We start from the raw sequence: 27,831 nt of genomic DNA on the forward strand, positions 1-27,831 counted from the left end.
GGGAAGATAGGAGGGAGGAAAGAAAAGAAAAGGATGGAAGACATCTTTTTACCGCTCCTTCTATAATTACTACAAATGAATAAAAGGCTGGAGAAATGGCCACAGAGGCTTTCCATTATGACTTGGAAAAAAAAAAAAACATCACGTAGAAAAGGCAAAGCAGTAGATCGATATTTTTGTACTGGATAAAAGAGAAGTTTTTATAACATGATGGAAGTAATAAGGCATTGTGTGTGCGCTTGTGTAGAATCACATTTGGGATTTTAAAATGGACAAAAGCACTGATCAATGAAGAGAACCATTATGCCTTCCTTCTATTAGTCTTATAGTGTGCGTGCTTCAGTATAGTAATGCTTTGGAAGAAAGTAAACTTTTAAAAATGTGTTTAATTGGATTCTCGAAAAGCATCACTTTTTCCAGCTGCTAAATTGAGACGTTACACATTTTTGACCGTTTTGCCTTGATTTTGGCGTCACAAATATTGCAACGAGCGTTATCGGCATCGCATTTGGAAAAGAAGAGACATACTTTAGAGCATGTTCTATTTGGCATGGTTGGGTGTTTGTCATGAAACATTGATGGGTTGCAAGATTACTAAGAGCAGGTTCGCTTCGAAATTGCCTGTTTTCCTCTCAAGTGCTAGCAAGTACTCGCCACTCACAAGTGCTAATTCTAACAGACGTGACATCACACGCATCCCAGGCAGCGAAACATGGCACTGCTGCATCTCACGTACTGTAAATCGGTGCCCGGTAATACCGGCTAAACTCGGGTGGCTACCGGATCCTGTGCCCACCCAGAGTGACAAAGCATGATCGTAGTGCAAGATATTTTTTCTTTTGTAAATGTAGTTAAAGGCCTACTGAAACCCACTACTACCGACCACGGAGTCTGATAGTTTATATATCAATGATGAAATCTTAACATTGCAACACATGCCAATACGGCCGGGTTAACTTATAAAGTGCAATTTTAAATTTCCCGCTAAACTTCCGGTTGAAAACGTCTATGTATGATGACGTATGCGCGTGACGTCACTAGTTAAACGAAAGTATTGGTACCCCATTGAGTCCAATACAAAAAAGCTCTTTGGACTCAATGGGGTACCAATACTTTCGTTTAACTAGTGACGTCACGCGCATACGTCATCATACATAGACGTTTTCAACCGGAAGTTTAGCGGGAAATTTAAAATTGCACTTTATAAGTTAACCCGGCCGTATTGGCATGTGTTGCAATGTTTTCATCTCAAAATTCCACAGTATTCTGGACATCTGTGTTGGTGAATCTTTTGCAATTTGTTTAATGAACAATGAAGACTGCAAAGAAGAAAGTTGTAGGTGGGATCGGTGTATTAGCGGCTGGCTGTAGCAACACAACCAGGAGGACTTTGACTTGGATAGCAGACGCGCTAGCCGACGCTAACCGATGCTAGCCGACGCTAGCCGCCGACCGCACGGATGATCGGGTGAAGTCCTTCATCCTTCCGTCGATCGCTGGAACGCAGGTGAGCACGGGTGTTGATGTGCAGATGAGGGCTGGCTGGCGTAGGTGCAGAGCTAATGTATTTAGCATAGCTCTGTCGAGGTTCCGTAGCTAAGTTAGCTTCAATGGCGTTGTTAGCAACAGCATTGCTAAGCTTCGCCAAGCTGGAAAGCATTAACCGTGTAGTTACATGTCCAGAGTTTGGTAGTATTGTTGATCTTCTGTCTATCCTTCCAGTCAGGGATTTATTTATTTTGTTTCTATCTGCATTTGAGCCCGATGCTATCACGTTAGCTCAGTAGCTAAAGAGCTTTGCAGATGTATTGTCATGGAGATAAAAGTCACTGTGAATGTCCATTTTGCGTTCTCGACTCTCATTTTCAAGAGGATATAGTATCCGAGGTGGTTTAAAATACAAATCCGTGATCCACAATAGAAAAAGGAGAACGTGTGGAATCCAATCAAAGCGAAAAAAGATACGTCCTGCACTGCACTGTAGTCCTTCACTCTCACTTTCCTCATCCACAAATCTTTCATCCTCGCTCAAATTAATGGGGTAATCGTCGCTTTCTCGGTCCGAATCTCTCTCGCTGCATTGTAAACAATGGGGAAATGTGAGGACTCCTTCCTCCGGTGACGTCACACTACTTCCGGTATAGGGAAGGCTTTTTTTTATCAGCGACCAAAAGTTGTGAACTTTATCATCGTTGTTCTCTACTAAATCCTTTCAGCAAAAATATGGCAATATCCCAAAATGATCAAGTATGACACATAGAATGGATCTGCTATCCCCGTTTAAATAAAAAAAATTCATTTCAGTAGGCCTTTAAACCGGATGTATAGTGTAGCGCTTTTATTTTGAAGCCGGAAAAGTGATTGGTTTGAGAAAGTGTCTTGACATGTTTTGATGTTGGATCGACTGTTTGCAATTAAAAAAAAAGTCTCCTTTTGACATCCTGCCGACCGTCTTTCATTTCTGTTGAGCTTATATGTCATCCCTATAACTAAATCAGTCACAGTAACAATTTAAATGTTATGTTATCACTGCACCTTAACCGTAATCTGAACACGAAAGTGAAGCACCACACACCTCTGAACGATGCATGCAGCAGGCGTTTGCTGCAGAGATGTCATCTCTTCTCACGGCGAAAAAGAGTCCTTTCTTTTTCTTGTCAGAAGAACAACTTGCCATGGCTTTGAACCTGATATATCCAGAAGGTAGCCTTTGTTTTGTCCATTTCTGCTCACGTGTCGCTCATGTGAGACTTTCCATTATGACTTGAAAAAAAAAAACTTGTCACGTAGAAAAGGCAAAGCAGCAGATCGATATTTTTGTACTGGATAAAAGAGAAGTTTTTATAACATGAGGGAAGTAATTAGGCATGTGTGTGTGCTTGTGTAGAATCACATTTGGGACTTTAAAATGGACAAAAGCACTGATCAATGAAGAGAACCATTATGCCTTCCTTCTATTAGTCTCACAGTGTGTGTACTTCAGTCTGTAATGCTTTGGAAGAAAGTAAACTTTTAATTGTTTTTATTTTTGCCATCTTGTTTAATTGGATTCTAGAAAAGCATCAATTTTTCCAGCTGCTAAATTGAGACGTTACACGTTTTTTGACAGTTATGTACAAAACCCCCCAGCGACCACAGGATGAAGTGTTACTTAATTTTGGAAATAGCCTGTGAATCTTTTCACACCTGCGCGAGGTCAAGCTTGGCCCAGTTTATCTTGTCATCAAGCCATTCACACCCTGGAATACAAACACTTGGCACACGCCCTGTGGAAAATCCCAGAAATTAACAATGTACTAGGGTTGTACGGTATACCGGTATTAGTATAGTACTGCGACACTAATGAATCATATTCGGTACTATACCGCCTCTAAAAAGTAGAGGTCCCCCATCCCCCTGTGCCCCCGTCGTCGACACATCATGTCATTGCTGGTTTGCGAGCAGACGAGCATGTTCGGCAGCGCACAGTCACGGAGTACTTACAAGCAGACACAGTGTGGCTTAAAAACTAACGATAAAGGTGAAGTTATAACACTGAAAGGCCCTCAGGAAGAGGTGCTTTAAGACATGGCTAGCTAGCTAGCGGCTAAAGTCCATTCATAGCTAAACATGCTTCACTGCACACCGTAGCTCACAGGCGTCACAATGTAAACAAACACCATTGATAGATCTACACCTGACATCCACTGTAATGATACCAAGTACAAGAGTGTATCTAGTCGATACTACTATGATTACATCGATATTGTTAGCATCAGAAAATCTTCTTTCATTTAAAAAAAAAATTGTCCCTGGACACATGAGGACTTTGAATATGACCAATATACTGTATGATCCTGTAACGACTTGGTATCAGATTGATACCCAAATGTGTGGTATCATCCAAATCTAATGTAAAGCATCCAAAAAAAAGAAGAATAAGTGATTATTATATTTGAACAGAAGGTGTGGTTAGAACATGTTAAAAGAGAAAGTAAGCAGATATTAACAGTAAATGAACAAGTAGATTAATAATTAATTTTCTACCACTTGTTCTTAATAATTTTGACACAATAATAGAATGGAAAATGACACAATATGTTACTGCATATGTCAGCAGCTAAATTAGGAGCCTTTGCTTACTTACTACTAAAACACAAGTTGTCTTGTATGTTCACTATTTTATTTAAGGACACACTTGCAATAAGAAACATATGTTTAATGTACCCTATGATTTTTTTGTTCAAATAAAGCCAATAATGCAATGTTTTTGTAAAATGTAATAGAAATTGCCGTGGCTTGCAGTGGTAAGAATCTGCACTACATTACTCACGTTATCATGTTCAGTTAGGCCTGTCCTGAATGGATTACTGCAGATTAGTCCATTTGTATTAGATTTTTTTTAAAGAGAACCTATTATGCAAAACCAACTTTTCTTACCTATTGGTACCTGCTGTTGTGTGTTTAGGATCTGCATAAGTCCTGAAAATTTGAAATCAAACCATGTAGCCATTGCAGAGATATTTATTTAAAAAAAATCTTGTCTTCCTCCATATATCCTCCAAACGAGCCTTCTGGAATTTGCCCAATTTGTGACATTTTTCCCAAGTGTGACGTCAGCAGATTATCCATATATGGTATAAATGTACCCAAAGTGCTTTGCACGGGTCCGCCAATGTATTCCAAAGTTGTAGTCAATAAGCTCCTTATTTTGTCTCTATTCTATTGTTTTAGGGCAGACTGGCTCGTACATGCACGTGAATCCTCCGGTGTTGCCTTTTCTAATCCAAAGTAGCATACAGTTCTAAACTATATCTGTCAGTGAACTCGATACGGACTCGCTAAAAACTACAGTATGGCTGACGGGGAGAAGACGCAGTCGAAGTGAAGCCACGTAAATAAGACCACCCATAAAACGTCGCATCCTGAAGAGACAGTCAGAAAGCGATCTGAGGATTGTCTATAAAACATAATCGATGCAAATTTTTGACCAAAGAACCACCATTATATGTAATGTAGACCACAAGAGAGTGTTTTAAATGTATGTAAACAAATCTTAATAGACCCCTTTCTTAGTGTTTGGTACCTGTTTTTGTATATTTGAGATCCCCATAAATCCCACAAATGAGAAATCAAACCATGGAGGCATTGCGGAGATATTTAAAAAAACAAAAACAATCTTGCCTTCTTCAAAACTTGCTCCAAACAAGTTGTTGGAATTTGAGGCTTTAGTGACGTATTTTGCCTTTGTCAGCATATATCTCCATATATGGAAGAGGTTGATCCGAAGAGCTTTGCGCGAGTCTGCCAATTTTATTCCGTTGTAGTCAAAAGTTGTAGTCAATAAGCGCCTTATTTTCTCTATCCTCTTGTTATGGGGCTGACTGGCTCATACATGCACATGCATGCTAAAATCCTCCGCTGTTGCAATTTCTAATAAAAAGTAGCATATAGTTCTAACTTACATCTGTCAGTAGAGTTCATATGGAAGCGCTTAAAACTACAGCATGGCTGACAGGGAGAAGACGCAGTCCAAGTGGGCTTGGACTAGAGGAAGACTTTGGCATGTAAATAAGACAAAACAGCACATTCTGAAGAGACCGCCAGAAAGCGGCTTGAAGATGATCGGTAAAACATATTCTATACAAAATTTGGACAGAAAAAACACCATACATGTTTTGTAGACCACTAGAAAGTGTTTTAAATGTAGAAAAAATATATAATATCACCCCTTTAAAATATGTTTTTATTATGTTCTGATGTTGGGGTTGAGTGTTTAGTTGTTTTTATTTTTGGCTTTGCTTTGTCATTATTGGGTATTGTTCAGGTTTTTTTTCTATTTTTCTTTGACCTCCTCTGGCCAAAAAAGGGGGCGGAGCCAGAAATTGCACCTGAGACTAATTAGGCCTCTTTAAGCAATGTGCTGCCTTTGCTTAGTGTGGACTGTTGTTGTGTCTCGCCTATCACAAGCAGTCTTAGATTTGTTGAATGTCAAGCTTCTTACTCCTTGCTTGTGTTGGCATTAGAGTTTTATTTTGTCCTTTTTTGCTTATTTGTTATTACTTTTCTCTGGCCTTACACTACTTTTTTATTGTCACTTTTTTTCCTCGTTTGCCCTTTTTTCAAGTATTTTGCTTTGCATTTTGTTTCATATTTTTGTATTTTCATTCTAAGCTTTGAGCTTCACCTTTTGTTGTTACTTTGATTTACCAAGGCTTGTGCTTTGTTGTTTGTTGGTAGAATACATATTCATGTTTTTGTGCAGCTGTTGGGCATTTTCATATTGTCAGACAGGCTTTACAAAGTTTTGCACAGCTTCCAACACCACACTCTGTACGTGCATAATCATTTTGCGCACAGCGTATTTTGAGGGGCTTTGTGCCTTGGCCCAGCAACTTCCCTCTTTTTTGATTCGTCACTTTAAACACCAAGGGCCTGATTTACTAAGATCCAAATACCACGCGCTAAACAGCGTGTGCAAACTATAAAATTGCATGTACTATTAGTGTGTGTGTTGCGTGTGATCTACTCAGACTGCGTGTGCAATTGATGACAGGTCCAGACTGCCCTATTTAAAGGAGGTATTTGCATGTACTCCTGGCTGCAACCATGGAAACACTCATTTATGCAATGTTGATCGACAGTATACATCTATAATCTGTAACACTTGTTCTGCAATACAGAATTGCAATCCAGACAACAAACTATTTTTAGGTCGCTGATGCTTGCTCTGCACGGAGTCGGTGGACAATCACAGCAGCAGCACATTCATGCGTCTGGAATGAGGAAAATATTTTTTTTATATAGGAAATATATTCTAAATGAAAAAAATAACGGCATTAAAAGGAAAAATGCCAGCAGACACAAAACGCATCAGTTGAATTAGTTTTATAAGCCCCTCAAGTCATCCAGCAGCTATAACATTGCTGAATATACAATATGTCTCATATTGATTAATTTTGACAATCCAAATAGGTTGACCCACAATTAGGACAGAGGATTCTCTTTCCAGCTGTCTTTGCACCGTCCTCCCCTCCTTTCTCCTATTTCTGCGCGACTGTCAGTTTGCACTTCCTTTCTAAATGTACTAAATAAAGACGCAGAACAGTGTCAGCCTTGATAGATCACGCTCTGTGTGCTAAATAATTATATTAGCATTTTCTCCTCCCAGCATTGTGGACGTTCTGATGAGCAGCATATGTTCTGCATATTCATGAAGACAGACACGCTAAATGGATTGTGCTCCTTATTTTGCTCACTTAAAGGGGAACTGCACTTTTTTTGGAATTTTGCTTATCATTCACAATCATTACGAAAGACATGATGACGGGTGTAGTTTTTTTAATGCATTCTAAATAATACAATAAAAGCCAATGGGAGCTCCTCTATTTCGCACGTAAAATCCAATAAATAACCATTCAAAAGGCGCCAACAATACTCCATTTACATTCCGTGACTTGAATATTAACCAAGTATTAGTGATATTGTTATTAAAAGTGCTAACGCAGACAAACTATTTATAGCGGCCCCGTGATCACTTACTTGTGTCCCAAGGTTTACATCATCGAGTGGTCTGCTGCTTCGTTTCCTTGCTCCCTGTAAGTTTATTCTAGATCATAAATCATGCATCTCACCTGCACAGAATACGTCTGAATAGGTATTCAGACAAGTTGGTACACTTTGACAGCCATTAAGGACCCAAAACAGGCGAGGACGACACGAAAAGACGATTGGTCCCCCCACTCCCCATTTCTTCGCGAGGATTATGAGTCATTTTTCACCTAAATGGGAATATATGAAAATCCCAGCAGTCGGCATCCTAATGACAGCAGACCTTGTACAGTAAGTTATGTTTTATTATGTTTGTTTTTTTAAAGGGCTTTGTATGTGGAATTGCACGGCCCCTATAGGCTCCATTGTAAGTGGACTTTTGATCGCATTTATTTGATATTTAGAATGCATTAAAAAACAAAAAAACATCCATTGTGACGTATTTTATGATTGTGAATGATAGGCAAAATTCCAAAGGAAGTGCAGTTCCCCTTTAAGCGACAAAATCCTCCGCGCACAGGTTTAGTAGATCAGCTTTGCGTGTCATATCAAGTTGTGCTATCATCCTGTAGTAGATCAGGCCCCAACTGTCTCCTGATCAGAGCCAATCCGAAGGACTTGTTACCATCCTGTCCACCGCCCAAAATTGCCAAAAGGGTGGAACGTTGCGCACGTGGAGAAAGACACATCACAAGGGCAAACAGAGTCATGGCGAGAGTAAAATGGGTTTTAGCACTGTTTAGATGCCATACTTGTACTATTATAAAAACAGGGATCTCCATGAAGCCCATTGTGGTTAATCTAAATTAATGAAGCCTGTGATTAATCGTTGTTTTTTTTTCAAAGCACTAATTCCAATATATTGGTTGGACAAAACGATAGAAACATCTCTCAGTTTGATGAACATATGGCCAGAACTTGTGCAATCGCTTTATCCTTGTAAAATCGCTCAATAACTCTTATATTGGAATCACAATGGATTGTAAGAGTTTACTAAATGTTGTATGTTTAAAGTTACAGTGTAAACTAGTTAAATGCCTTTGAGTAGTTGCAGTTGTTTTATTACGTAAAAGCATGCACTGTTATAGCCAGAAAAAGCTTAATCGGAAGTAAATTATGCACTGAATAGTATTTATTAAAAATCTTCATATATGCGGTACTCACGTTTTCCCCAAAGCATATGGGTTTTGGACTAGGATTTATAGGATCAGTACGTGTTTGTATGTCTATGATAAATATACTAAACATGGAGAGAGATGCAGCTTAAATAAACAATAAATAAAGAAACGGCATGTTTATTCAATGCCGATTTACTGACAACGAGAGGTAAAAGAAAGGGGGGCGTGGGGGAAGACGGGCCCAACGCAGGCAATAGGTGCTAAAATATACAGTGAGAAAACCTCAATATGGCAGCCGAGCAGTAGGAACAGGGTGACTATGTTGGCTTTGTAAACAATAACAACTTTACTCTCAGTATTGGTATAGCTTTTCTGAAGGAAAACAAATGCATTAGGTTGAAACAGAATATTATTTTTAGAGGGTTGGGAAGGACATCTTATCTTCAGGTATGAATTAATTAGATTTTGTTGTTATTATGTATACAATACAATACACCCTTACACTGCTGTTCTTTTCTGATGCACGCACACACACACACACACACACAAACACACGCACACACACACATACGTACATAGCACAGGGAGCAAGTAAGGCGCCTTTCAATTATCATGCTCTCTACACTGCTCTCAACACCTCATATGTTTCTGTTAATGACTGGATTACAGCGCTGATTATGATGCACTTAACCCATAAATAGCACCTCTCATTCACATACCACACAGAGGCCAATTAAAGCATGCTAGCCGTTCAATTGTCTGACAAGGGTTGGACCAAACAGTGGCATTTGTGTGGGTGGAGAGAAAGCAAAGATCACTTCAGTGTCTGGCATCACACATGAAGTTATAAGAAAGACATGGCATTCAGAAAGTACCCCAAACACACGTCAAAAGTGGTAAAGGAATGGCTAAATCAGGCTAGAATTAAAGTTTTAGATTGGCCTTCCCAAAGTCCTGACTTAAATGTGTGGACAATGCTGAAGAAACAAGTCCATGTCAGAAAACCAACAAATTTAGCTGAACTGCAGAAATTTTGTCAAGAGGAGTGGTCAAAAATTCAACCAGAAGCTTGCCAGAAGCTTGTGGATGGCTACCAAAAGTGTCTTATTGCAGTGAAACTTGCCAAGGGACATGTAACCAAATATTAACATTGCTGTATGTTTACTTTTGACCCAGCAGATTTGGTCACATTTTCAGTAGACCCATAATAAATTCATAAAAGAACCAAACTTCATGAATGTTTTTGGTGACCAACAAGTATGTGCTCCAATCACTCTATCACAAAAAAATAAGAGTTGTAGAAATTATTGGAAACTCAAGACAGCCATGACATTATGTTCTTTACAATTATATGTAAACTTTTGACCATGACTGTATGGAAAAAAATGTTATGCAAAACTAACCTGCCTAAGTTTTTGTTACCTGTTTTTGTGTATTTGGGATCCCCATAAGTCCCAAAAATTTGAAATCAAACCAAGGAGGCATTGCAGAGATATTTTTAAAAAACTATCTTGCCTTCTTTCAAACTTGCTCTAAACAAGCTGTTTGGAATTTGACACTTTAGTGACGTATTTTGCCTTAACCTTTGTCAGCGTATATCTCCACATATGGTAGAGGTTGACCCAAAGAGCTTTGCGCGAGTCCGCCATTTTTATTCAGTTGTAGTCCAAAGTATTCACAGTATTCACGCTTCCCCCATTTTGTTATATTACAGCCTTTTACAAAATTGTGTACATTATTTTTTGTCCTCAACATTCTACACACAATGCCACATCATGACAATGTGGAAAAAGTTTGTTTTGGTTTCCTCCAAACATGATGCCTGGCATTCAAAGAGTTCAATCTCTGTCTCATCAGACCAGAGAATTGTGTCTTTCAGGTCCTATTTTGAAGGAATGGTATCCGTCTGGCCACTACACATATACAGGCCTGATTAGTGGATAGGTTCTCTTCTCTCCACAGGGGAATACTGTAGCTCTGACAGAGTGACCATCGGGTTCTTGGTCACCTCCCTGGATAAGGCCCCGTTTACACTAAGGTTATCCTGGGTAAATCACACCTTGTAGGAGTGTAGGCAGAGAAACGACGGAGATTTATTCCTCTTTGGAGAGCCAAGTAACACTCCGTTTATTTTCAGAGAGAACAACTACAACAACCCTGTCGCACAGGTAATTACGTCAGTACCACAGAGGTGTGTCTCAACACTTCAAAGTAAAAGCACCTATGCACCTATGCAAGTAAACATGGGCTAGAACGCAGTGAATTATAACCGTAATAATTAATAAGTGTCCTGTGTGTGTATATCCACCACACACGTCCCCCCAGAATTCACAAGAACTGGCCCAGTGAAACGACCAGGGACCCAAATGACCCGCCCAAAGCGATTCCGAAGCTCCTGGGCAGGCGGAGGGGGGTGAAGCGGGAGGGTGACAGCCGGCTGCTGACGGCGAGCAGACGTCGGTTGGCAGTGTGGGGGTCGACCGCGACGTGGTGACTGAGCCACCTCAACTGAACGGCCCAAATCCAGGTGGGCTGGCTTCAGCCGGTCCACTGAGACGCGATCCAGTCTGCCCCCAATGTCAATGACAAATGTCTTATCCCCAGCCTCCACAACCCGATAAGGACCGTCGTATGGTGGTTGCAAGGGCCCCCTATGGGCATCGTGGCGGATGAACACATACCCCGCTGCTCGCAGGTCACGGGGAATGTGCACCTGGGGAAAGCAGTGGTGCGAGGTCGGGACTGGTAGGAAGGTACGGGCAGTGTCCATGAGGCTACGCCGCTGGTCAGAAGCAGACCAGGGGACTGTAGTGCGGGGTATAAATTCACCTGGGACTCTGAGGGTCTGGCCATAAACTAACTCCGCTGAGGAAGACAGGAGGTCCTCCTTAGGCGCAGTTCTAATCCCCAGCATCACCCACGGGAGCTTGTCGACCCAGCCGTCGTCTGTGAGAGAAGCCTTAAGGGCGGCCTTCATGTCCCTGTGAAAACGTTCACACATGCCGTTTGCTTGAGGGTGGTATGCTGTAGTGCGGTGGAGTGAGACACCCAACTGACAGGCAACAGTATTCCAGAGCTCGGAAGTAAACTGGGGGCCACGATCAGACGAAAGGTCAGATGGGGCACCATACCGGGCGACCCAGGTACCAATGAAGGCCCGGGCCACATCAGCTGATGTCGTTGCCGACAGTGGGACAACCTCCGGCCAACGGGTGGTCCGGTCCACCATTGTCAGAAGGTGAGTAAATCCCCTGGAGGGAGGAAGGGGTCCCACCAGGTCAACGTTGACGTGGTCAAAACGCCTTTCGGGAACTGCAAACTGCTCCAACGGGGCCTTAACATGGCGATGGATCTTAGCGCGTTGGCATGCCACACAGGTCCTGACCCAGTCGCGAATGTCCTTCTTGAGGCCATGCCAGACAAACTTTGCTGCCACGAGACGCTGTGACGGCTTGCTGCCTGGGTGCGAGAGGCCATGTATGGCATCGAAAACTTGCCGTCTCCAGACCTGCGGCACCACAGGACGGGGCAGGTCCAGAGATACGTCGCAGAGCAGCGTTGTGCCGGCATCGCCGAACGGGACGTCCGCCAACTGGAGGCCAGTGACCGCTGTTCTGTACGCCTGAATGTCGGGGTCCGAAACTTGGTCCACAGCCATTCGGGCATAGTCTATTCCAAGGTGGACAGCACCAATGACCACACGGGAGAGGCAGTCAGCCACGGGATTGTCTTTTCCTGACACATGTTTAATGTCCGTGGTAAATTCAGAAATAAAAGCTAGGTGGCGCTGTTGCCTGGCAGACCATGGTTCCGACACCTTGGCCATGGCGAAGGTCAAAGGCTTGTGATCCACAAAGGCAGTGAACGGACGGGCTTCCAGCAGGAAACGGAAATGACGGATGGCTAAATACAGGGCGAGGAGTTCACGGTCAAAAGTGCTATATTTCTGCTCACTGGACCTAAGTTGGCGGCTGAAAAAAGCGAGAGGTTGCCAAACACTATTTACCAACTGCTGGAGAACAGCACCAACAGCATAGTCTGAGGCGTCCGTGGTCAGAGCAACAGGGGCGTCAGGCACCGGGTGAGCCAGCATAGTTGCGTCCGCGAGTGCATCCTTTGTAGCAGAGAAAGCTGCCAACATGTCCGTGGACCAAGAAAGGGCATGCTTAGAAGTTTTTTACCCTTGAGAGAGCTGTATAGGGGGCGCATAAGGTCGGCAGCCCGAGGCACAAAACGATGGTAAAAATTGACCATGCCGCAGAACTCTTGTAGAGCCTTGACAGTGTGAGGCTGCGGAAGCCCCAACACTGCCTCCACCTTTGACGGCAGAGGAATCGCCCCTGCTGTAGTGATGTGGTGGCCCAGGAAATCCATGGAAGACAGTCCAAACTGGCATTTCGCTGGGTTGATGATCAAGCCGTGCTGCTGGAGACGACTGAAGAGAAGACGCAGGTGTGATAGGTGCTCTGCCTCAGACGTGCTGGCCACTAGGATATCGTCCAGGTAGACAAAAACGAATGACAAGTCACGCAGCACCGTGTCCATCAATCGCTGAAAGGTCTGGGCAGCATTTTTTAGTCCGAATGGCATCCGTAGAAACTCAAAAAGCCCGAATGGGGTAATCACCGCTGTTTTGGGAATGTCCTGAGGCTGAACTGGTACCTGGTGATAGCCCCGGACGAGGTCCACTTTAGAAAAAATATACGCACCCGCCAGGTGGGCAGAAAAGTCATGGATGTGTGGAATAGGGTACCGGTCCGGCGTAGTGACAGCATTAAGGCGTCGGTAGTCACCGCACAGGCGCCAACCACCATTGGGCTTTGGCACCAGGTGAAGGGGGAGGCCCAGGGACTGTTCGACCGGCGGACGATGCCAAGGCGTTCCATGGCGTCGAACTCAGCTCTTGCGATACTGAGCTTGTGTGGGTCAAGGCGCCGGGCTTTGGCGTGCACAGGCGGGCCATTGGTGGAGATGTAGTGCAACACACCATGTTTGGCGGAGGCGGAGGAGAAGGTAGGTGCGGTGATGTCTGAGAACTCCTTGAGGAGGTGAGAAAAGTCATCAGCGGGCGAGAGGGCACTGGACAGCTTCGTCGGGGCAGTGTCACTGTGTTCACAGGGAAATGAGCCGAATGTTTCAGCATGGACGAGGCGGCGGTTCCTCACATCCACTAGAAGCTTGTTGGCAAAAAAGAAATCAGCACCCAACAGGGGAGTGGACACCTTTGCTGACACAAAATCCCAGGTAAAACGCTGACCAGCAAAACTCACTGTCACAGTGCGTGTGCCAAAGGTGTGGATTGTGCTGCCATTTGCGGCCAGAAGGGGGGGGGCACACGGCCCTGCGCGAATGTCTGTGGCTGATGCTGGCAGCGCACTCATATGGGCACCTGTGTCACAAAGAAAGCGACGACCGGAGAGGGAGTCAGTAATAAACAGCAAGCCGCTGGTACGGCCGTCACCCACGGCTGCTAATAGGTGGCGGCTGGTGCGTTTCCCGACGCACTGAATGTACAGGGGGGAAGGCATTTCTTGGCTTTGTTGCCAAACTTGGCGTGGTAGAAACACAATCCTCCTGACTGCTTTGCACGTCGGGGCACAGTAGTGGTGGCAGAGATGGAGTATGGCTGGTGCATATGGTCATCACTGGTGGCAGTAGACGTGGAAGGGGGCGTGGCTGCAAAACATTTCTTCCCAGCTGAGAAAAATTTGTCCGCCTCCCTGGCCAACTGGCGAAAATCAGTAATAGATGAATTTGCAAGTGCCAAACGAACCTGTTCTGGAAGCTGCTGCAGGAATAGTTCTTTGAAAAGAAAACACGGCTGATGGTCTCCCAGCAGAGCCAGCATGTGATCCATCAGCTCAGAAGGCTTACTGTCGCCGAGACCGGGAAGTGAGAGGAGTTGGCGCGCACGTTCGGATTCAGAAAGTCCAAAAGTCTCCAGTAGATGCGCCTTCAGTGCGGCGTATTTGTTGCGTGCAGGAGGACGTTCTAGCAGACTCACCACTCTCCCCGCAGTCGAGCTTGTAAGGGACGCCACCACATGATAAAACTTTGTTTCGTCCGCCGTAATGTCTTTGATGGCGAATTGAGCCTCCGCCTGTGCGAACCACGCAATTGCGTTCCCTTCCCAAAAGTCGGGCAACTTTAGTGTAGCAGACATGTTCAGTAAACTCTGGAAACGTCCAAGAGTAAAAAGGGGTCACCAATGTAGGAGTGTAGGCAGAGAAACGACGGAGATTTATTCCTCTTTGGAGAGCCAAGTAACACTCCGTTTATTTTCAGAGAGAACAACTACAACAACCCTGTCGCACAGGTAATTACGTCAGCACCACAGAGGTGTGTCTCAACACTTCAAAGTAAAAGCACCTATGCACCTATGCAAGTAAACATGGGCTAGAACGCAGTGAATTATAACCATAATAATTAATAAGTGTCCTGTGTGTGTATATCCACCACAACCTAACATTATCCGTGTCCACACACAACAATGCCACCGTTTAAGACCCCCGCCCCCCTCCGTCCGCGGGCGCAAAGCGACCTATTACGCATGCGCGGAAAATGCGCACGTCATAGTCATCTCCAGCGTTGCTTTGTGTGCAAGTTCTTAAATTGAACTTATCTGAACAATATCTAGTGTTGTGGTATTTCAATTAACTGGAATCCAGTGTGCTGTGGGGCCACATTGTAGTGAATCACACCTGAGCCATCAGAAATTAATCAAATCTTTATTAGACACGTAAACAATGTGATAAAGAACATTTTACATCAATCAAACTAGGGATCTAGATATCTGGTCAGGACACTCCTCACTGTTTTGCCTTCACCTTCATTTTCCATTCGTTTTTGGTGACTTTATATACTCTGGACCTAGACGTTTAGTCTGCGACATACATGGCGGACAATAACTGATGCAGTCTGCTTTGCCAGTCCAAATGCATTCGCTGTTTTCCTCGACGGCCAGGTAATACAAAGCACACGCTACCTTTTTTAATCACATCCACGGGAGCTTTTTCGTTGTCTCTCCTTCGACAAATGGACAAAGTTTTTCGCTAAGTAGAATCACAGCTGACCCGGCCAGACATTCGAAAGTTCTCTTGCCGTCTGAGAAGTGTTGTATACCAAATAGCTGCAATCGCTTTCTCTTAAGGTACTCATGTGTGATTTCCACAAGCGTCTCTACATGTACAAACGTAGAAGAAGGAGAAACACGGCATGTCTGGATGACTCGCCTTCATATTTCCAGTGGTTAGCTCCGAGTTACGAAACCGCTTTATTATAAAGCTGGCTGTGGCGCGTTCTTTCTGACATCACTTCTTGGTGGGCATGGTCTTTCTGGTGTCACTTCCTCTCCGAACTCACTTTGTAAACGATCAATGAGTCCACACAAAGCTAAGAGCCGTAGATTCAAGAAATACACGGCGCACTTACCCGTGTAAAAATTTGTCCGAGGAAGGGGACCTTATACGCTGGTTTAGTGTAGCTGAAACGGGGCTTAGGCTAAATATGTATTTGTTTAAGGGGTTAAACGACTTAGTGTTGACATGGCCTAAGGCTCTTCTCCCTCGATCTGCCAGTGTAGACGGCTGGCTAGCTCTCGGCAGAGTCCTGGGGGTTCCAAACATCTTCCATTTATGGACAATGGAGGCCACTGTGTTCATTGCGACCTTCAAGGCAGCAGATATTTTTCTGTACCCTTCCTCAGATTTGTGCCTCGAGACAATTCTCTCTTGGAAGTTTAAAGAACATTACTTCGACTTCATTATTGGTTTGCGCTCTGCCATGCACTGTCAAGTGTGGGACCTTATACTGTATATAAACAGGGCAGTACCTTTCCAAATCATGTCCAACCACCTGAATTTACCACAGGTGGACTCCAATTCAGCTGTAGGAACATATCAAGGATGATCAGTTGAAACAGGATGCACCTAAGCTCACTTTTGAACTTTATGACAAAGGCTGTGAATACTTATGTACATGTGATTTCTTAGTTTGATATTTTTCATAAATTAGCAAAAATTTAAAAAAATACTTTTTCAAATTGTCAATATAGGGCAGACCTGGGCAAATTAAGGCCCGGGGGCCTTAATTTAAGCTTTTCAATCTGGCCCGCTGGACATTCCCAAATAATTTTTTTAGATCTTTAAGATCGAAACTATAGCTGCCATTATGAAGTGCAGTGATGTTTTTAAATTACCGTAAGTCTTGAACTATACAAAGTATTTCAATGGTTGGAATATGCGCTTTCGGAAGGACATTTTTACAACAAAGTTCTAAAGTTTATTGACATATCAGATATATCAGATTGTAGGTGGGGGTGTTTTTACCCTCCGCGTTCATATTTCACTGTGTTTGTTGCATTTTTGTTGCGTTTCGCTTGATTGTAAAATATGTCGATCGAGAGGGGGTGTGAGGTTCATATGTTGTCAATATTTAGTGTTTTATTGTCATAGTTAATATTGTAAATCCCACATTCTATGTTTTCATGTACATTCTGGGTGTCTCATTCAGTCAAAAAATGTAAAATTCCATTCCGTTCATATATATATATATATATATATATATATATATATATATATATATATATATATATATATATATATATATATATATATATATATATGTATATACAGTATATGAATATACATAGATAGATTTACCAGCTCCCAAACACATTTTTTTTCTCTGAATTTGGCCCCCCGAGTCAAAATAACTGCCCAGGCCTAATATAGGGTATTGTGTAAAGAATTTTGAGGCCAAAAATGAATTAATTCCATTTTGGAGTGAGGCTGTAACGTAACAAAATGTGGAAAAAGTGAAGCGCTGTGAATATTTTCCGGATGCACTGGAGATGTTTATCACTTTGGTTGTAGTTTGCAGTGTATAACTGCATACTGAGAGTCTTTTACCATCCCTTATGGATAAAAAGTGAGCATCCCTGTGGCTAAATTGGGGCTATGAGCAGATTTAACTTTTTTTTTTCTTTAAAGTTGAATTTATGTTATGGTTTTTTATACTTTTTAATCAAACTTGAATTTAATTTGATGCATATTTTGTACTAAAATAAATTAATGTGAAAATATTTATTGTAAATAATAACACATTTAACATAATTAATACATTAAGCTGCACATGTTCCTGGCACATCTACGGCCGGGATTGGATTCAAGTTTGTCTGTTCAACAGCTTAGCACTAACACGATGCCCAATAACATGAATGTCTGGGTACATTTGCCATTATATTCTTATTAAGGACTAAGCAGGAAGGAGCGAGGAATTTGTTTAAAGCTTGATCCCCAAAAATTATCTTTTTAAAATGTAACATGCCTTTTAAAAAGACAACATTTTATATATGGAATATTGTATAAAAACAATACACATGATGCAGTACTAACAACTACAGTAGTTTTATGAAGTAATGTAATAATAATAATCAATCAATCAATCAATGTTTATTTATATAGCCCTAAATCACAAGTGTCTCAAAGGGCTGTACAAGCCACAACGACATCCTCGGTACAGAGCCCACATAGAATTTACCTTAGCCAGTGGACTTCTACAGTATCAACTTCCAACTGCTTTTACATCAAAGACACCATCTGCAGCTCTTCCTTATTTTCATGGATAAATGTCCGCTGTTTAGATAACATTTTAACATTCTTTGGCTGTTGTTAGACTCATTCTGGCTGAGTATGGTGCAGACTCGTATTGCTTCGCCAAGTTGGCTACACTCTCGGTCATGTTTTTGATGATTTCTTTTTTTAATTCGATGAATATTATCCTTTTCTCAGAACTGCCCTTCACACTTGATTTCTTCCTTCTTATGGTTGGCAAACAAAATGTAGTCAATTTCAAGCTATAACCTAATGCTAGCGAGTAAGACCAGATGTTTTTGGGCGGATCTTACCGGGTTCACTGTGACATTTGCTATGCCAAGTAATGGCAGGGATGCTTGTAACTCGACAGCTCTTATCTCAAAACATTCCTAGTTGGGGCACTCTTAAGTTGAGGTACCAATGCAATCTTATTGTTGTGCATGCATAAATGGACAGTTGATGTGGTAGAGCAGTCGACCGACTGTAGTGTTACGCTCCAACTGTGGGAAGGCTTTTTTTTCACCAAAGCACTTCCATCTTAAAATACCACATTTTTTGTTAACGTAAAATGGATAACAAAGGTGTTTAATAAACAAATTAGATGTGTAAGTATCCTTTCATTATTTAATCTCTTTGCTTAATCAAAGTGGAACATGAATAATTTAGATTACAAATGAAATATATTTAATCGCAATAAAAATCAGAATTAATTCACAGCAACCCTGTGAATAACCTGATTAAAAACATGTGATTTTTTTTGACAGCACTAATAAATATCCAGAGCAGCATATACACTTTTTTTTTAAAGAAGAGCTTTCTTATCTTATTTTTGGAGCTGCTGTTAATAAGTTAAATACAAAACACCTAAAAATGTTCTTGTGACAATAAGGTATTCTACTTCAGTAATACTTTAAAGCACTTATTCATTCAGATGGGCACTACCAAACTTCTAAACAAAGCAGATTAATTAACTCCAAGGCTTATACAGTACCTCTGAACCATAAACAGCTTACAAATTACCTCTGGGGAAGTGATTACAACCATGAAAAACAATAAATCTATCAATGCATCTAATGAAGCCTGCACGCCATCACTGGCGTTTCGCTCTTACTTTCATCTGTGGAATAACAATGCAAAAGAAGAGGGATCATTGTTAAATTGTTAATCATAATGCGATACCACAGTCAGCAGATTTCCCTTTAAGGGGTCGGGGGCAGGGGGAGCAAGGTCCTGTAATATTGTTTCTGGAGAAAATAACTATAAGCAAAACAAATCATGTAGCCTGCTTTGTATTGGCAGATTTTTGTGATGATGTGCATCATCTGTGTGGTGATTCTATACGTTCAAGTTTGCAAATATGCCAATTAGCCACACAAGTGTTTTACCCTCAATAAAAACTAGGAAGTAGGATAATCATTTCTTACCTGAATTACATTATCAGATCGATAGTCATTTGGAAGCGTTACCAACATGTTTATTATGAAAAATGTTGTTTGCAAAAGTGTAGAAATTTGTAAATGTGTGATGTGACCTTTGTGAACGAATCAAATATTTTTTAAACGGCTCTTTTAAGTCAAACAGTTAGGACAGAGTCTCATTTGTCAGTCGTTAATTTGCGAGTAATTTTTTTATTAATATTGCCCATGCTGCCTAAAGTACATTTGCGCGGCTCTTTTACTGCTGTACCAGGAAGGAGGAGATAGTAAGTATAAGGTAGCTCAGTTTTTAATTCACATTTTTATCTTGCGCACACTTGTACATTATTGCAGTTATATTTATATGTATTATAAACATATACATTATCATTATCATATATAGTTTTTATTGTGCAACATTTTTTTAGGTAAGGGAAACTACTAAGTAGTGATCTCATTTTCAAAGCATAGGGATATTGTACCACCTAATTAAATGTATACAATATCAACCAAATTAAATTATATAGTCATTCCTCATGTATCGCTTTTAAAGTACCAGTAGAGTGGAAAAACAAATTCAGTTGATATGCTTATTTGTGTTTCATTGTATTCATTAAACCATATCCAATTGTACAAACCCCAAAACCCATGAAATTGGCACGTTGTGTAAATTGTAAGTAAAAACAAAATACAATGATTTGCAAATCCTTTTCAACCTATATTCAATTGAATAGACTGCAAAGACAAGACACTTATAACGTTCGAACTGGAAAACGTTCTTATTTTTTGCAAATATTATCTCATTTGGAATTTGATGCCTGTAACATGTTTCAAAAAAGCAAGCACAAGTGGCAAAAAAGACTGAGAAAGTTGAGGAATGCTCATCAAACACTTATTTGGAAAATCCCACAGGTGAACAGGCTAATTGGGAACAGGTGGGTGCCATGATTGGGTATAAAAGCAGCTTCCATGAAATGCTCAGTTGTTCACAAACAAGGATGGGGCGAGGGTCACCCCTTTGTGAACAAAGGCGTGAGCAAATTGTTGAACTGTTTAAGAACAACATTTCTCAACGAGCTATTGTAAGGAATTTAGGGATTTCACCATCGACAGTCTGTAATATCATCAAAAGGTTCCAAGAATCTGGAAAAATCACTGCACGTAACATTGAATGCCTGTGACCTTGGATCCCTCAGGCAATACTGCATCAAAAAGCGACATCAGTGTGTAAAGGATATCACCACTGGGACTCAGGAACACTTCAGAAAACCACTGTCAGTAACTACAGTTTGTCGCTACAATCTGTAAGTGCAAGTTAAAACTCTGCTATGCAAAGCGAAAGCGATTTATCAACAACACCCAGAAACGCTGCCGGCTTCGCTGGGCCCGAGCTCATCTAAGATGGACTGATGCAAAATGGAAAAGTGTTCTGTGGTCTCACGAGTCCACATTTCAAATTGTTTTTGGAAACTGTAGACGTCGTGTTCTCAAGACCAAAGAGGAAAAGAACCATTCGGACTGTTATAGGCGCAAAGTTTAAAAGCCATCATCTGTGATGGTATGGGGGTGTATTAGTGCCCAAGACATGGGTAACTTACACATCTGTGAAGGCACCATTAATGCTGAAAGGTACATACAGGTTTTGGAGCAACATATGTTGCCATCCGAGCAACGTTATCATGGACGCCCCTGCTTATTTGATCAAGACAATGCCATCATAGTAAAAGGGTGCGGGTACTAGACTGGCCTGCCTGTAGTCCAGACCTGTCTCCCATTGAAAATGTGTGGCGCAATATGAAGCCTAAAATACGACAACGGACTGTTGAACAACTTAATCTGTACATCAAGCAAGAATAGGAAATAATTCCACCTGAAAAGCTTAAAAAATTGGTGTCCTCAGTTCCCAAACGTTTACTGAGTGTTGTTAAAAGGAAAGGCCATGTAACACAGTGGTAAAAATGCCCCTATGCCAACTTTTTTGCTGCCATTAAATTCTAAGTTAATGATTATTTGCAAAAAGAAAATTTAGTTTCTCAGTTTAAACGTTAAATATCTTGTCTTTGCAGTTTATTCAATTGAATATAGGTTGAAAATGATTTGCAAATCATTGTTTTCTGTTTTTATTTACAAATTACACAACGTGCCTATTTCACTGGTTATGGTTTTGTATTTTCAATCCGCAAAGTATGTGAAAGCACAGTTTAAACATCACAAAATGCCACAAATTTAGTCAGCCATTTTGAATATTGCGCTCTGAATACCTTCGGCTATTTTCGGAGATTGACATCACGGTACTAACGCTTCTGCACTCTGACCATGTTATCAAATCAGTCATACTGGAAATATGCAAACATTGGAAAGAGATGTGATGTTTATAATTCACTATCCTTATGTAAGACAAAAACACATATGCTTGGCTTTTTTTTATGCATTTTAAATCGTAAATAAATAGACAACAATTGATTCAACAGATCGAGGGTCCTCCATTGCACTCATTATACTCACTAAAAACATTCAGAAACTGCCAACATTATTCCATTTATATGTTGTGACCTGAAATTAACCAAATATGAGTGGTATTGTTATTATAAGCGCCAAAGCAGACAAACTATTTTAACAGCGCATTGATAGCAGTGAGCTAATGCTAGCTTACACTGCTATTGTTGACACTTAGCCAACGGCTGCTTCTGCTTCGTCTCAAAATTGCTAAAAGTAAATTCTAGATTATAATTCATGCTTCTCTCACCTGGTCGTAGACAAATGTGGCCATGGTCTGACAGGCTGGTCGCTCACATCTCGTGGGGTGTGAAAGTCCCACATCCCCCTAGATGGCGAAATAGACCCCACAAGACGCTTCCTGCAGGATTTTTTTTTTTTAACCCTTCGTGAGGATTGCGATTGAATCTTCATCTAAACGGAATTATGCAAGCATCCTTTTAGTTTGCATCCCAGCGAGAGTGGAAATGTTAGTGTTTGTTTCATTCTGGTTTGTTATTGTTAGTTTGCATGTTTAGTACCTGGCAATGCTGCGGATGCTATAGCACTAACCACGTTAAACCCAGATTCCGATCTAACAAAGGTCTTAACTCATTCTCTTTCTATGCCACGTCAATGTGGAATGCGCTCCCAACAGGTATAAAAGAAAGGGCATCTCTATCCTCCTTCAAAACTGCAATAAAAGTACACCTCCAGGCAGCTACAACCCTAAACTAACACCCTCCCCGGATTGTTAATAATCAAATGTAAACAATCAAATGCAGATACTTTTTCTTATGCCTTCTGATCTCTCTCTCTCTCTCTCTCTCTCTCTCTCTCTCTCTCTCTCTCTCTCTCTCTCTCTCTCTCTCTCTCTCTCTCTCTCTCTCTCTCTCTCTCTCTATGTCCACTACTTGCTGTCCATATCCTACCAAGTCAGACCTACACTGTTCCAATATCCATTTCTCTGTTCTCAATTGTTGATGACTGATGATAACAACCAAACCTAACCTTCATGTATCCTGTGCAAAATGTCCATTCTCAAAGCCTGTGGAATAACAATCCTGCCCTTTTTCAACAGCAGTCCATCCACAGTACTGAGCTCACCTCTGACGTGATAAAATAGTGGACATGAGCTAGCCGGCCATCCCTCATCCATGTTCCTCATGACATGTTGTAGCTCAGCATCCGTTGCTGTAGCCTCAGCTATTTGTCTTGACTTTGTGTCTGACACAGGCAGTGTAGCAGACACCATGTTCACATGACACTGTATGTCCTCATCTGTTGCACTCACACTGTCGCCTGTAGTTGCTCTGGATAGGGCATCAGCAAGGATTAGGTGTTTACCTGGAGTATATATCAGTTCAAAATCATACTTTTGCATTTTCATCATCAACCGTTTAATCCGCGGTGACATTTCATTCAGATTCTTTTTGATAATGGCAACCAGCGGTCGGTGATCAGTTTCAACTGTGAAGGACGGCAAGCCGTACACAAAGCTATGAAACCGCTCCAAACCATATGCCAGTCCCAAACATTCTTTTTCGATCTGAGCGTACCGACATTCCAATTTTGTCATAGCCCGAGATGCATAGGCTACCGGTTTCCAGTGCTCACCCTCAGCCTGGAGTAGAACGGCACCAATACCATCTTTGGAAGCATCGGTTGACACTTTTATCCTCTTTGTGTGGTCATAAAATGACAACACAGGTGCTGTAGTGAGTGTGTTCTTTAGTTTTTGCCACTCATGCTCATGTTTCACTGTCCATTTAAAATCACAGTCCCTGTGCAGAAGCTCTCGTATGCAAGATGTCTTTGCTGTCAAATTGGGAATGAATTTACCTATAAAATTGACCATCCCCATGATGCGTAGCACACCGGTTTTGTCTGTGGGCCTTGGCATGTTCTGTATTGCACATATTTTTTCTTGATCTGGTTGGACACCACGTGCAGACAGCTTGTCTCCCAGGAAAAGGAACCCCTGAACACCAAACTCACATTTACTCTTGTTTAGTTTTAGTCCATACTTTTGTATGCGTTCCATAACTCTGTTTAGTCTCTCATTGTGCTCCTGGGCTGTGGATCCCCATATGATGATGTCATCAATGTAGACTCGAACTCCATCCAAGCCCTCGATGATCTGCTCCATTGCTCTGTGAAATATTTCAGGTGCTGACTTTATTCCAAAAGGCAGTCTGAGAAAGCAGTGTCTGCCGAAGGGCGTATTAAAGGTACAGTACATTGTGCTGCTTTTACTCAGTTTCAGCTGCCAGAAACCTTGTGAGGCGTCAAGCTTTGTGAAGTAGCTGGCACCTGACATTTCACTGATGATCTTTTCACGTGTAGGTATTTGATAATGTTCACGCTTAATGCTCTCATTTAGATCTTTAGGGTCCATACATATTCTCAACTCACCATTCTTTTTTTTTGTGATGACCATTGAGTTGACCTAGTCTGTAGGCTCATTAACCTTTTTGATCACCCCCAGCATGATCATTCTGTCGAGTTCTTTCTTTAGGCTGTCTTTCAGTGGGGCTGGAACTCTGCGTGCTGCATGCACAACTGGTTGGGCATCTTCTTTCAATTGTATTTTATATGTGAAGGGCAAAACACCAAAACCCTTGAAAACATCTGAAAAGTTCTGAACAATTGTTTCCATAGAGTCATTTGTTGGGATAATGCTATACACTCTTTTCCCAAGTGCTAGTTCTTCACAGGCTCTGTCACCCAGAAGTGATTCACGTCCCTCATTCACAACAAAGAAGCATAGGTGGTGCACTTTTCCTTTAACTGTGACACTCAACCTGCATGTGCCCAAACATTTAATTGGTTGTCCATTGTAGTCTTTAAGTCCAGATTCTTTTCTTTTTATTTGTGGCTTGTTTTTCATTGCCTTTACATCACACATGCTTATGAGATTTGGTTTTGCACCCATGCCCAATCTCATGGTGACTTCAGTCCCATTTATCATTAGAGGAGCTATCCACTTATCTTCTTTATTGTCTGGTTTACTTATTTGTTCACTTTCCAAATTTACCATGCCAACAAAGAACGTGTCACTGAGATCAGGCTCATCTACCATGTTTACAGTTTTTCCTCTCTTCCCCTCTTTCCATTTGGAGAAGCACTGTTTAGCAAAATGATTCTTGCCTTGGCAACTTGAGCATTGCTTACCAAACGCTGGACATTGTCGGGGCTTGTGCTTTGTGCCGCAGCGCTTGCAGCTATCATCACGTCCTCCGACTGCCGTGCAGGCCGGGTCTGTGTACGCTGTCTCCGCTGATACGACACTGCTCCTACCGCTGTCGCGCTGTCGCTCTGCGCCGAGGCGACTGCAGACATCTCGCTGAACGTCCTCACGTGCTTTTGGGACAGCTCACTCGCCTGGCAGATCTTAATGGCTCCCGCCAGCGTCAGCTCCATCTCTCTTAGTAGCCTCTCTCTGACCTTTTTATCCTCCACGCCAAAGACTATCTGGTCCCGGATCATGGAGTCCTTCAGCGTTGCGAAGTTGCAGGACTGTGCCTTTAGCCGCAAGTCCGTCAGGAAGCTATCAAATGGCTCATGCTGCCGCTGCGTACGAGACCGAAACAAGTACCTCTCGTACGTCTCGTTCTTCTTCGGAGAACAGTGAGCGTCAAATTTGCTAAGCACTACATCTAACTTTCCATTATCGTCAGGAGTGTCAAACACAAACGTGTTAAATACTTCTATGGCCTGTGGCCCTGCTATTGTTAGCAGCAGCGCTACCTTTCTAGCCTCCGGCTTTGTCTCGTGTCCCATAGCCGCAATGTACAGGTGAAACTACTGTTGGAAGGTGCGCCAGTTCTCGTCGACATTCCCCGTTAGTTTCAAACTCTCCGGTGATTTTAAATCCATGTCGTCAAGTAGAGTTTACTCCTGGTACCATGTCATGTTCGTGTTTGAAGGATGAGGCTGTTGATAGCAAGTAACTTAACTTTTAATGACTCACGTTCTCAACAACATACATGCCTTTTATGCAGTCTTGTTCTACCACCTTATGTGGCACGGTAAGCAGCATACTAACCAGTACTGCCCCCTAGTGGTCATACCTGTAATAACATCTGATCATAACACCCTCCACACCCCGGATTGTAAATAATGTAAATAATTCAATGTGATAATCTTGTGTGATGACTGTATTATGATGATAGTATATATCTGATAGTATATATATGTATCATGAATCAATTTAAGTGGACCCCAACTTAAACAATTTGAAAAACTTATTCGGGTGTTACCATTTAGTGGTCAATTGTACGGAATATGTACTTCACTGTGCAACCTACTAATAAAAGTCTCAACCAATCAATCAATCAAAGCATCACAACAAAACTGCATCCATCACTCGGCTTCCAAGACTTATTGCTCATTCTCTTTGTGTTCGGGCTCCAAAATATAAGGTCCTGGATCATTATATTTCCAAAAGTAATCATTGTTGGCTCTCACAAAGTCTGCTTGATTAGTATTGTTGTTGATGGGGAAGGGATCTTTGGTTCTTAGTGCGACGTCACTTGATCACGTGACTGGCTTCCTCATTATCTCTCAAAATGGTTCGAGAATCTCTGTGAGATTGATACTATTTTGATCATATCTATTAATCAGCAAAGTTTGGAATTCTTTTGGTATCAAAAATATATGATAATAGCATCAATATAGAGGGAACTTGTTTTTCCACTCTACTGGTCCTTTAATTGGTAAAGGTCATGACTGTCACGGGGTAGTGCGCGTTGCTAGCAGCGTGACCCCAAAGATGCAGAGAATGGCAGACGGAATGCAAGAAAAAAAAGTATTTATTACTCACAAGTAAGCAGGGAACAAAGAGAAACAGCATACTGAGCATCAGTCTCCAAGGAACAATGATTGAGCCCCGAAGGAGGTTCCCAGGTGAAACTAAATAGAACTAATTAAACGAGGAACAGGTGTGTTGACAGGACATGAAACAGAAAGTTAAAGGCCTACTGAAACCCACTACTACCGACCACGCAGTCTGACAGTTTATATATCAATGATAAAATCTTAACATTGCAACACATGCCAATACGGCCGGGTTAACTTATTAAGTGCAATTTTAAATTTCCAGCTAAACTTCCGGTTCAAAACGCCTTTGGAGGATGACGTATGCACGTGACGTCGAGAGATCCACGGAAGTGTTTGGACCATATTGGACACAATACACAGAGCTCTGTTTTCTTCGACAAAATTCCACAGTATTCTGGACATCTGTGTTGGTGAATCTTTTGCAATTTGTTTAATGAACAATGGAGGCTGCAAAGAAGAACGTTGTAGGTGGGATCGGTGTATGCGGCTGGCTGTAGCAACACAACAAGGAGGACTTTGACTTGGATAGCAGACGCGCTAGCGGCGAACTCACCTTGACTTCCTACGTCTCCGGGCCGCCGACCGCATCGTCAAACGCTGGAACGCAGGTGAGCACGGGTGTTGATGAGCTGAGGAGGGCTGGCTGGCGTAGGTGGAGCGCTAATGTTTTTATCATAGCTCTGACGAGGTCCCGTTGTTAAGTTAGCGTCGTTAGCAACAGCATTGCTAGGCTTCGACAGGCGTCGAATACACATTAACCGTGTATTTACATGTCCAGTGTTTGGTTCGGTGTCTCCTGAGAGTAGTATTGTTGATCTTCTGTCTATCCTTCCAGTCAGGGATTTATTTATTTTG

General features: G+C 41.9%; 1 pseudogene; it reads right to left on the minus strand.

Annotated features, from left to right (window-relative positions):
- The window catches only part of LOC133659658 (uncharacterized), a 49,502-nt pseudogene extending 23,585 nt beyond the window's left edge, over nucleotides 1-25,917 (minus strand).
- Between the last annotated feature and the right edge of the window lie 1,914 nt (nucleotides 25,918-27,831).

This window comes from Entelurus aequoreus, linkage group LG11, assembly GCF_033978785.1.
Source record: "Entelurus aequoreus isolate RoL-2023_Sb linkage group LG11, RoL_Eaeq_v1.1, whole genome shotgun sequence".
Classification (NCBI taxonomy): Eukaryota; Metazoa; Chordata; class Actinopteri; order Syngnathiformes; family Syngnathidae; genus Entelurus; species Entelurus aequoreus.